This window comes from Theropithecus gelada, chromosome 19 (genome assembly GCF_003255815.1).
Source record: "Theropithecus gelada isolate Dixy chromosome 19, Tgel_1.0, whole genome shotgun sequence".
NCBI lineage: Eukaryota > Metazoa > Chordata > Mammalia > Primates > Cercopithecidae > Theropithecus > Theropithecus gelada.
The window spans coordinates 40,382,340-40,395,049 of NC_037687.1; the positions used below are offsets into that span (position 1 = coordinate 40,382,340).

General features: G+C 40.3%; 1 pseudogene; it reads right to left on the minus strand.

Annotated features, from left to right (window-relative positions):
- Positions 1 to 4,145: 4,145 nt before the first annotated feature.
- LOC112612976 lies at positions 4,146 to 4,316 on the minus strand (annotated as a pseudogene).
- Positions 4,317 to 12,710: the final 8,394 nt, after the last annotated feature.

Here is a 12,710-nt window from a genome sequence, read left to right on the forward strand (position 1 = left end):
CTGTAAGGAAGCGGAAATGACAGTAGGGGAGGTACCAGGCTGTGGATTGGGTTACCAGGGATAGGATGATGGAGTGAGGGGTAGTGATTGTAAAGCTTCTCTTTGTGCCTCTCAAGCCTTTTCTCCACTATGCAGAATCTAGCCAGAAGGTGTACATTCGCTCAATTTGTACAATGACTAAAAGTAAATTGGGAATTTTAGAAAAAGACGTTAGACCTAGAAGGCAATTCTCTTTGCATTTAAAGGTTCTGGGAGAGCCTTTGAAGGTCTGATCCTCCTGACCTTGATCCTCAGGAGAGAAGTAGAGAAAGTTAATGCATGAACCTGCCTCACAGTAGGCCCCTTGGCTCTGCCATGTGAGGGTCACTCTCATCTGTCTGTCACATACCTGGACTCTAACTACATTCTCTGCTTTGTCTTGGAGTCCATGTAAAACAAAGTTTCAGAGATACTGTTTCTCCTGTAGATTCTGGGAAAAAGGTGAGATTGGTTTTTTTTCTTTAATTTTTTTTTTTTAACTTTTATTATAGGGGTACATATGCAGATAAAGTCGTGTCATGAGGTTTGTGGTACATAAGATTTCTTCACCTGGGTCCTAAGCATAGTACCCAATAGTTGTTTTTTCTGCTCCTATCCCACCTTTCACCCTCCACCATAAAGTAGGCTTCTGTGTGTGTTGTTCCCCTATTGGTGTCCCTGAGTCTCATCATTTAGTTCACAATTATAAGTGAGAACATGGAGTATTTGGCTTTCTGTTCCTGCATTAGTTTACTAAGATTCATGGCCTCCAGCTCCATCCATGTTCCTGCAAAAGACATGACCTCATTCTTTTTTAGGGCTTCATAGTATTCCATTGTGCATATGTATCACATTATCTGTATGTAATCTGTCCTTGATGGGCATTTGGGCTCATTCTGTGTCTTTGCTATTGTGCATAGTGTTGAAAAGAACATTCATGTTCATATGTCTTTAAGGCAGAATCAGTTATATTCTTCTGTGTATACAATAGTGTATACACCTATCCCAGTAATGGGATTGCATTTTTCTAACGTTCAGGGATGTTGAGCTTCTTTTCATTTGCTTGTTGGCCACCTGTATGTCTTGTTTTGAAAACTGTCTATTAATGTTCTTGGTCTACTTTTTTTGAGACAGGATTTCACTATGACACCCAGGCAGAAGTGCAGTGGTGAAATCTCGACTAACTGCAACCTCTGCCTGGGCTCAGGCAATCCTCCCAGCTCAGCTTTCTAAGTAGCTGAGATTACAGGTGCTCGAGACAAGACTTGGCTAATTTTTCTATTTTTCATAGAGATGGGGTTTTGCCATGTTGCCAAAGCTGGTCTTGAACTTCTGAACTCAAGCAGTCCTCAGCCTCCCAAAGTGCTGGAATTACAAGCAAGAGCCACTGCTCCCAGCCCTTTGCCCATTTTTTATGGGGTTGTTTGTTCTTTTCTTGTAAAGTTGTTAAAGTTCCTTATAGATGTTAGATATTAGACAATTTTCAGATACATAATTTGCAAATATTTTCTCCTTTTCTGTAGGTTGTCTGTTGGTTCTGTTGATAGGTTCTGTTGCTGTGCAGAATCTTTTTAGTTTAAATTGATCAATTTGTCCGTTTTTCCTTTTCTTGTGATTGCCTTTCGCATCTTTGTCATGAATCTTTTGCCTATTCCTACATTCGGAATGGTATTGCCTTAGGTAGTCTTCCAGGATTTTTATAGTTTTGGGTTTCACATTTAAGTCTTTAACTCATCTTGAGTTAATTTTTCTATATAATCAAGAAAGTGGTTCAGGTTCGATCATCTGCACATGACTAGCTAATTATCCGAAAATTATTTCCTGAATAGGAATCTTTTTTCCATTGCTTGTTTGATCAACGTTGTCGAAAACCAGATGGCTGTAGGTGTGGGACCTTACTTTTTGTCTCTCTGTTCTGTTCCATTGGTCTATGTGTCTGTTTTTGTGCAAGTACTATGCTGTTAGGTTACTTCAAGCTATAGTACAGCTTGAAGTTGGGTAATGTGATGCTTCCAGCTTTGTTCTTTTTACTTTGAATTGTCTGGGTTATTCAGCTTACTCTTGGTTCCATATGCATTTTAAAATAGATTTTTCTAATTCTGTGAAGAATGTTATTGATAGTGCAATAGGAATACCGTTGAATCTGTACATTTCTTTGGGCAGTGTGGCTGTTTTAATGATCATTATTCTTGCCATCCATGAGCATGGAATGTTTTTCCATTTGTTTGGGTCATCTCTACTTCTTTAAGCAGTGTTTTGTAATTCTCCTTGTACCATCTTACACCTCCTGGTTAGCTGTATTCCTAGGTATTGTATTCTTTTCATGGCAATTGTGAATGGAATTGCATTCCTGATTCGGCCCTATGGTTCGCTGTCATTGGCATATAGGACTTCTAGTGATTTTTGCATATTGATTTTGTATCCTGAAGCTTTGCGAAAGTTGTTTACCAGCTTAATGATAGTTTGGGTGGGAACTGTGAGGTTTTCTAGATATAGAATCATGTCTGTAAACATGGATTGTTTAACTTCGTTCTGTATTTGGATGCCATTTGTTGCTTTCTCTTGCTGAACGCTCCGGCTGGTACTTCAAATACTATGCTGAATAAAAGTGGTGATAGAGAGCATTGCAGAAATTGTGGTTTGAAAATCCAGATTCAATTCTTGCTCCATATATCATGCATATTTCGAGCTGCAATTTGTCAACTACAAAACAAAACAAAAAAATTATCTCCTAATTCTGTTTTATTGGCCGCTCACTTGCAAATACAGGCCTAGAAGCACCAGTGTTCAGCACCACGGACAGCACCACAGAGGAAACAGTTTTGATGGACTTTGGCATCAAGGACATTTTCAAAGAGTAGATTTATTCTTTGGGGACTTTCAGCAAAAACTGAAAAAGCCCCACAGACCATTCAGAAGGCAAGGCTTTAGAGTCCAGAATAACCTTCTATGTTTTGAGTAATACTATATTTAGTGGGAATGCTATATTTAGTGAATTTAGGTTGAGGAGCATGAAAAAGATGTTGAGCGGGTCCCCAGAGGCAAATTAAAGTTCGTTTGTTGGACATCGCTTCCTGGTCTCTATATCTTCTCTTTTTATCTGAGACGTCACTCCTGGCCACCATAAGCACAGGATAGTAGGTAGTATAAAGATGAGTATAACAAATGGCCTATGTGAACTGAACTGAGCTGGTGAATATCAGTTAAGAAAAGTCAGTCACTGTGTGTTTGTCTAGCAGGGGCAGCATGTAGGACCCTGTAGGTTATTCAAATACAATGGGCATCATCCAGGGATATGTAGATATGAAATCAAACTCATGTTAGTCTAAGAAAGACATGGGTTCCAAGATAGTCTTTACCCACTTTGAGCAAGAATTGCCTAATTCCCCCAAAAACTGAATTCCATGCAGATGAGAGGGCCTATGATCCATCAACAAAACAGAGAAGTGACCAAAACTGTGAGAGGGATGATATATGGAGGTCAGTGTACCTAATAAGAAGCTGAGATTTTCCAGTGAGAGGGGAGGAAATTTCAGTTTACACTTTAAAGAAACAAAGAAGTGAGGCATGAAGGTGTTATTTACTGTTCATTGACACCTCAAGGTAACCGGATGTTAACTTAAAGGAAGGCAAAAAGAGAGGCACACCCATGAGTAAGGTTGCTGTTGAACAAGCTGTGACAATGAACATGGGAAGAAAGGATGAGGATGACCAAAATTATGCCTGAGATGGGCCCTGCAGAAAAAGAGGCTATTTGATGAGACCCTCTTCAATCTGCATTGTTTGGCTTTTAGGTAATATACTGTTTATCTTCTCCTAAGTGGTCCTCTATCTGTGCTATGATCCAAATGATCACAGCTCTTGTAGAAAGAAAAGGGCTGTCACTACGCAATCTTGTTAGGAGCTTCAAGAAGCTGACAATAGATGGTGGAGCCAATTGTTGCAGAGAAACATTTTCAGAGAAGATGAAAATAGGGTCCAATAATGTGGACCAGTGACTGCTGCCTATTTTCTTTTTTGTTCTTGTTTGTTTTTATTTGTCTCTTTAATTTTTATTTATGTTCAATGAGCTAGCACAGTTTCATTCATTGGGTGCATGTTTTGCTTATCAATTTAAAGAAGATCACTTAGTCCAACTTAATGAAACCTATATCCTTTAAGTACTTATAAAAACACAAGCAGCAGATATCAAGACAGTATATCCAGAGAAGGCCATGCTGGTTTGAGCAGATGTAACAAGAGTGAGAACCCTGGCTGAATTTTCGTGGGTGGTTCCAGTAAAGCTGTTGGTGACCCATCTTGCTTTCAGAGTGCTGTTTATTATCTTTTCCCTTTCTAAAATAAGTGTGTTCACTGCATTTTCCTATATCTGTTTCAGTCTAATATTTTGATTTGTATAGGGCAGATAATGTATTCTTTTAGTGCATACGTTGAGAGAAAGTGCACCTGATAATTTGCAATCACCTCATGGACAGCAGATCCTAATCGGATGATAAGATGCTGAACTTCAATCTGAGCCTGTTTCTGTAGTTCTGTTGTGTTCAGTGGTTCCTTACAGGATTAGTGGTTTTGGAATGTGGGAAACATGTAAGCCATTGAGGACTGGGTGATAATAGTTGCCAAGGATGCTCCCTCATGACCACATGTCAAAATAACCACAGCTTGTGGAATCACTTACCTTTGATGTGGGCTGTCTGTATAGCTCACTGTGTTCAATACAATGTCACAGTACTGACACTGTCTGCCTTTGTAAGCTAGGTCCTGTGATGCCTTGTACCTTCTTCCTGAGCTTTTGGAAGGCTTTCTTTAGTGGAAGCCAATCATCATTCATTCAGTCCAAGAACCACGAGACTCTCATGATTTGAGGGAATTCAAGGTATGGATTGGGAGGTGAGGTAGGAAAGGAAATAACCAGTCAGCCCCCAGGTGTTCACCCAGCCCCAGTGTTGAGTCAGACATGAGTGAAGCATCCTCTGGAATTCCAGCCTAAAAGATTCTTCAGAAAACGAGACTCTCACCACATAATCTACCACCCACATGAGTCCAGTTAACTGAGAAAGATCAGAATAAATGATTGTTCTAAGTCAATATGTGTTGGGAGGTTTGCTGCGCTGCAATGCCTAGTGAAACAGCAGCAAAGCAAGGTCTGCTCACTGTGTCCATGTGTATGAATTGTGTCCATCCAAACAATAAACTACATATTTTCTGGTCTAAACCCATGACTATTTGTTTCCAAATAGAAATTCCAGGATTCTGCCACAAACATCAGAAAAATCTCGCAGTTGTTTTTAAATATCAACAATTAGAGTTCTTTAAGAGAAATCTTTGGACTCCTATGTTTACCTAATGATTGCTTGAATTAAAATTTTCACACCAGACATGTGTCTTTTTCTAAAGTTCCCGCATGGAAGTCTGTATAGAGCCAAGCACCATGTTTATATACAACAAATATCCTGAGAACAATGGAAAGAATTAGGAAATTCCCCCAGATTGTCCTCAAGTTACAAAATTTCTCCCTAAAGCCACGAGGTACACCTGTGTGGCTGTAAACAGCTACCTAACATTTCAATGCAGTGAGTCATCTGAGATTGGGTAAGGATTTTGTTTCAGAGTCACTGACGTCAACGACGTGCCATAGAAGGATGCTGTACCTAATGACTCCTAAGACATTCTAGGCACATTGTCACTCACTCCTGGAGTCACAAGAAGATTTCTCCTCTTTGATTTCTGGATGCCTCCCATAGAATTCCTCAGGTCCTCTTGGGGATGACCACTTTCTCTTTCCCCCTTAAAGCAAGAACCAAAGAAATCCTGGGTAGTTTGGTGATGTTTTAGTAACCAAGGGTAGGGGAAAGCGTGAGGAGAGGTCATGCTGTTAGCAGGCTCTGGAGATCCTATGGTCACATAGAAAAGGGATTCCTCAACAATGGAGAGTGTGGTGATCTCCCTTAATTGCAGACAGACATTGAGGTCAGGGAGACATCTCTCCACACTTGCACTGTCTTCACAGAATGTGGTGGAAGTTGATGGACAAAGATGTAACAGTGTTGGCTATTTCTTATTACCTACAGGAAGAAAAATGCATCAGAAAGACAGTATGCCTTCAAACAAGCTTTCACCCTCTTCTCTACTCTGTCCTAGTACTTACAACATACCGTGAGAAAACTCCTTGTTATGTAATTGAACCCAAGACACACACTTCTGTTTACAGATTAACTTTCTTGCCTATTTTAGACAGTTGCTCACTTTATTTCTAATTTTTCTCTTATTCTTCAAGAAATGCTTTACCACTCTGTGACACATGGTCTATGTTTGCTCAGCCTCCCCTCTATCCTGGAAAATCCCCATGGCTACTGACTGTGTTTCACCAACTTGAATCCCTGCATCTTGTACAGGGGTTCACACAGGGTTAACGCTAGACCATGTTCATTGAATGTATATCTTTCAGTTCCACGAACTACAACCGCCATTCACTGCTGATGGCCCAGTATCTCTTTGGAGTTGCCTAGATCAGGGCTGATGGTGGCCAAGAATAAAACTCAAGTGCTGTTGGAGAGGTAGAATCGGACAAGTGTTGCAAAACATAGAATATCATTTTGAACAGCTTCTAAGAATAGGTAAAGATCCCTCACTTGAATCTGAATAAAATGTGAATCTTTTCGCCTACCCATTAGAAAGAGCCAGAACATTTGGACATATTCTCTATTACTAGGGTTGTAAAGTAACTTTATAGGTGTTAATTCATTAAATTTAAAATGCATATATTTCATTTTTTGTGATATCTTTCAATATAAGTAACAGAGGTGAATAATGACAAGAGAATTGACTAGAAGTCTTAATACAGCACCATTTGCAAGAGAAAAATATTGGAAATAACCTCAATGCCCATCAAAAAAGTCAAGGTCCACAATTTTTGGTAATCCTTCTAATGCAACATTATGCAACCTTTGAAAACTGAGGCAGCACCATCAATAGATGATGTCTTCAAGATGTATTCTTTGACAACAAATCAACTCAGTTCCTAAAGTGTAAGGTGGAGAGCAACATATACCAGGATTTGTTTAAAAACAAATAAATTAATAAATCTATATGTTTCCATAAGCAGAGATTTCCTGTGGAAGGAGAATAAAACACTGGTAATATTCTCAGCAGTAAGATTGGGTCCAGGAGTAAGACAAAGACTTATTTTTTCATTGACTAAAACAATTTTATTCTTATGAATATTGTGTCAGTCCACTACCTGAAAACTTAAATAACAGCACAAATAGAAAGGAGAACAATGGAAAAGACAGAGGAGATTCTCTTTCTTGGGAAAAATGCCAGGTAAGCTGATACTGACTCTGGTCAGATTTGGGAAAAGAGCTGAGGATGGCAGTGCAAGCAGAGGGTGCTCCGTGATGAAAAGCCCAGGGCAGGAGTAGTTATGGCAGATAGGTCCTGAAGGACTATTGAGGCCAGGTCAGAGAGAGCTGCCTGCTGCTCTGAGAGCCCATGGATGCCTTGTACCGGGAGCTCCTAGGATGCTGACCTGGTACTCATTGTCCAGCACCAAGATGCTCAGATTATGTTTTGCCATCCTCAAAGGGCACATTGTGGCATCTCTTCTCACACTTCCAGGTCCCACACACATAGCTGTTTATGATCAAACAATGGTGAAAGTGTACTCAGAAATGGAAGCTGATGTCTGAGTCCTTATTTGTCCCTGTGTAGAAATCCATCTGCAGCTCTGGGCAAAGCACACAGAGTGTTAGGCAAGCCCCTTCTTTGTGGGGAACACACTTAACACAAACACAAATCCCTTCCCCCGTTTCAGGGAAGAAAGCAGTCTCCATGGTGATACTGCAGGCCTGGTCCCTGTGGGGCTATTTAGCTCCTCGTTCCCCCAGGTGAGGACACACTCTGCCCCTCATCACAAGATCAAAAGTGAGCCACTCTAATTTACCTGGGCCTATGACTTGTCCATTCCTTAAAAATTCTATCCCCATTGGATCTAATTAAACTAAAGAGCTTCTTCACAGCAAAAGAAACTATCATCAGAGTGAACAGGCAACCTACAGAATGGGAGAAAATTTTTGCAATCTATCCATCTGTTAAAGGGCTAATATCCAGAATCTACAGAGAACTTAACCAAATTCACAAGGAAAAAAAAAAACAACCCCATCAAAAAGTGAGCAAAGGTTATGAACAGACGCTTCTCAAAAGAAGATATTTATGCAGCCAACAGACATAAGAAAAAATGCTTATCATCACTGGTCATTAGAGAAATGCAAATCAAACCACAATCAGATACCATCTCATGCTGGTTAGAATGGCAATCATTAAAAAGTCAGGAAACAACAGATGCTGAAGAGGTTGTGGAAAAATAATAATGCTTTTACACTGTTGTTGGGAGTGTAAATTAGTTCAACCATTGTGGAAGACAGTGTGGCAATTCCTCAAGGATCTAGAACTAGGAATACCATTTGACCCAGCAATCCCATTACTGGGTATACACCCAAAGGATTATAAATCATTCTACTATAAAGACACATGCACACGTATGATTATTGTAGCACTGTTCACAATAGCAAAGTCTTGGAACCAACGCCAATGTCCATCAATGATAGACTGGATTAAGAAAATGTGCCACATACTCACCATGGAATACTATGTAGCCATAAAAAAGGAAGAGTTCTTGTCCTTTGCAGACCTGAGATGAGCCCTGTCAAGAGAGGCCATTTGATGGAAGCTTCTTCAATTTGCATTCTTTCGTTTGTAGGTAATATGTTGTTTCTTCTAAGTGGTTCTCCAGATGTGCAACAGAGAAGATAATCACAGCTCTTGTAGAGGGAAAAGGGCTGTGATTCTGCCATCTTGGTGGGAATTCTGAGAAGTTGAGAACGGAGGGTGGAGCCAATTGCTGAGAAAAACATTCCCAGAAGAAATGAAATTAGGCATCTGGCTGGTTTCAGCAATGATGTAAACCAATGACTGCTGTCTATTTTCTGTTTACACTATAAAATAGATACGATCATTGCATTTTTATTATGTCTGTTTCAGTATTGTGTGTTTGATTTGTTCAGGGCAGATAATTTATCCCTTTAGGGAACATGTTGAGAGAAAGTGCACCTGATAATTTGTTCTCACCTCTAAACACCAGGTCCTGATTTAAATAATAAAATATTGAACTTCACTCTGAGCCTATTCTTGTATTGTATTGGTTTCTGTGGTTTTTCAGAAGGTAAGTGTTTTGGGGATGTGGCAAGTGTATGAGCCAGTGGGGGCTAAGTGGAAATAATTTCCACAAATGGCCCAACGATGATGACAAGTCAAAACAACCACAGCTTGTAGCGTTTCCTCTCCTTAATTTGGGCTTTCTGCATGACACCTTGATCAATATAATGTCATAGAAGTCACACTGTCTGCCTTTCAAAGCTAAGGCCTACAATGCCTTGCACCTTCTTCATGAGACTTTTGGAAGCTTTTCATTGGTGGAAGCCAATCATTGATTCTGATTTCAGGAATTCCAGGAATTCAAGGTACTAATGTGGAGATAAGATAGGGAAGGAAACAAACAACCAGTCACCAGGTGTTCAGCCACCCTAATGCTGAGTTGGGCATAGTGAAGCATCTTCTGAAATCTCTGACTATAGACCTTTCTAAAATCGAGACACTCACCGCATAATCTGTCACCTACATGAGTCCACTAAACCTTCAAAACTCAGAGAAATCAGAATAAATCATTGATTTAAGCCAACATGTGTTGGGAGGTTGCCTGTGCCGCAATGCCAACAGTAACAGCAGCAAAGCAGAATCTGTTCACAGTGCCCATGTGTGTGAACTGTGTTCATTACACCAATAAACCACTTATTTTCTGATCTTAACCATGACCATTTGTTTACGAAGAAAAATTTCAGGATTCTGCCCACATAAAATGGAAAAATCAGAAAATTATTTTGAAAAAAAATGGATTCTTAAAAGGAAGTCATTGAACTGTGATTCTCTAACTATTGCTTGGATTGACAATTTAGATGTAAACATTCTCAAATTTTTCTTCCAATTCCTCCAGTGCATCCCACACAATTCCAGGCAGTTTCAAGACACAAGAAACATTCTTAGGATGAGCGAAGAATTAAGATATTTCACCTGACTTTCCTCAAATTACAAAGTCTCTCCCCAAAGCCTGTGTGGTTGTAAACAGATACCTAACATTTCACTGCAATGAATCATCTAAAATGAGAGAAGAATTTTAGTTCAGAGTGTTTGACGTAAAGTATGGGCTGTAGAGAATGTCGTTTGTTTTGTCATCTCAGACATTCCAGTGGTGTTGTGACTCACTGCCTGTTTCACTTGTGTGTCTGTGCCACTTTGTCGTTTTCCCCAGTAGAGTGAGAACCAGATCCTGGATAATTTAGTGAAGTTTTATTGACCATGTGTAGAGGAAGGCGTGAGGAGAGATCATTCTCTTAGCAGGCTCTGGGATACCACAGTCACAGAGAAATGGGGAGTTTCTGTTGCTCCTCAGTAGCAGGGAGTGTGGACATCACCGTCAATCACAGACACACATTGAGGTCAGGGAGACATCCCACCACACTTGCACCATCTTCACGTAACATGATGGGAGTTGATGGGCAAAACTGTAACACTGTTTGTCATTGACCATTACCTGCAAGACGAAAAATGCATCAGAAATACAGCATGCAACAAAACAAGCTATCAGTCTTATCTCCCCTCAGCCCTAGTGCCTATAGCAACCAACCAGAAAACTCCCAATTATACATCAGAAACCAGTAGACATACTTCTATCTACAGACTACCTTTGTGCCTATTTCAGACAGTTGTTCATTTTATTTCCCATGTTTCCTCTCATCACTCCAGGGAAGTTCTACCACTCTGTGTCACACAGTTTCTGTTTGCTCAACCTCTTCTCTAGCCTGGAATATGCCAGACTCTGTGTCATGAATTTGAATCCTTGCGTCTTCTACAGGGGTTCACAAAGGGTTCGTGATCAACAATGCTCATTGAATGTATACTTTTCAGTTACACAGACTATGACTGCCATTCACCACTGATGGCCCACTTTCTCTTTGGAGTTGCCGGGGGCTGCCAAGGGGTTAGCAAGGAATGAAATCCAAGTGTTTTTACAGAGAAAGAACACAATAGGTATTGCAAGACAGTATATTATTTTGAACAACTCATAGGCATATTAAAGGATTACTCACTTAAATCTGAACAAAATGTTAATCTTTGGGTTTACCCATTTGAAAATGTCAGGAAGGTTGGAAATATTATTTATTACTAAAGCTATAAAACAGTCAATGTTTAGGTGTTAATTTACAATATTTAAAATGCACACAATTCTGATCCAGTTATTTCATTTCTTTGTGATTATTCTTTAATACAACTACTGGGAGTTTGATAACAAAAAAGATTGATTAGAAAGCTTAATACAGCATCATTTGTGAGAGCAAAATACTGGAAACAGTCTAAATGTCCATCAAAGGAGTAAAGTTCAATAATTTTTGGTAACCATTCTATAGGAATATTGTGCAGTGTTTAAAAACTGAGGCAGCACCATAAATAGATGACTTTGCAAAATATAGTGTTTGACAAGCAGTCCACCTCAGTTCCTAAAGTACATTTGTTCAGAAAGAAATGAAAACATAAAACTATATATTTCTGTAAGCAGATTATCTCCATAATTTGAGTAGAGAAGCCAGTAATATTATTGTACTGGGGAGTAAAATTGGGGCTCAATCCTGAGAGAAAGACTAAATTTTTGGCTCACTGAAATTATTTTATTTACATGTGTATTTTCTACATTTTGGATAAATGAAAATATAAGTACATCATCACTAGAAATGAGCACTATGGGAAAAGACAGAGGAGATTCTTCACTTTGGGGGAAATGACAGGTGAGATGACCTTGACCCTGGTCAAATTTGGGAAAAGAGCTGAGGATGGCAGTGCAAGCAGAGGGTGCTCTGTGATGAAAAGTCTGGGGCAGGGCAAGTTATGGGAGATGGGCCCCAAGGGACTCTTGGGGCCAGCTTACAGACAGCTGCCTCCTGCTCTGGGATCCCAGTAAGGCCAAACACTGAAAGCCCCTGGGATACTCACCTGGTACTCATTGTCCAGCACTGAGATGTGCAGGTCAAATTGTTTGCCATCCTTAAAGGGCATACCCTCAGATTTTCTGTGATGCTTCCAGGCTCCACGCACATGCTGTTCATGACCACTCAATTCCCAAAGTACACTCCAAAATGGAAGGCAATGTCTGACTTCTTATCTGTCCCAGTGTGGAAATCAACCTGCAGCTGTGGGTCCCTGCTGAGGTCAAAGCACACAGCACGTTGAGCAGGTCCCTCCCGTGTAGTGCACACACAGGACACACACACAACTCTCTTCCCACCTTTCCCAGGACAGACAGAAGCCTTCCTGGTGATACTGCAGGCCTCATCCCTGTGGGGCTGCTTCAGCTCCTTGTTCCCCCATGCAGGGATATGCTCTGCCCCTCATCCCCAGATGGAAACTGAGCCACAGTCACTGACCTGAGGCTATGAGTTGTCTATTCTCTGAAAACTCTATGCTCTTTGATAGAAGTGTTGGTGGCAGGTAGAGATCCTCTTGGAAATTTTGGCAGGCTCCTACAGGAGAGTCATAGCACAGATCTGGAAAATGTGGAGCAAAGACATGTCATCCTTTGTAGATAA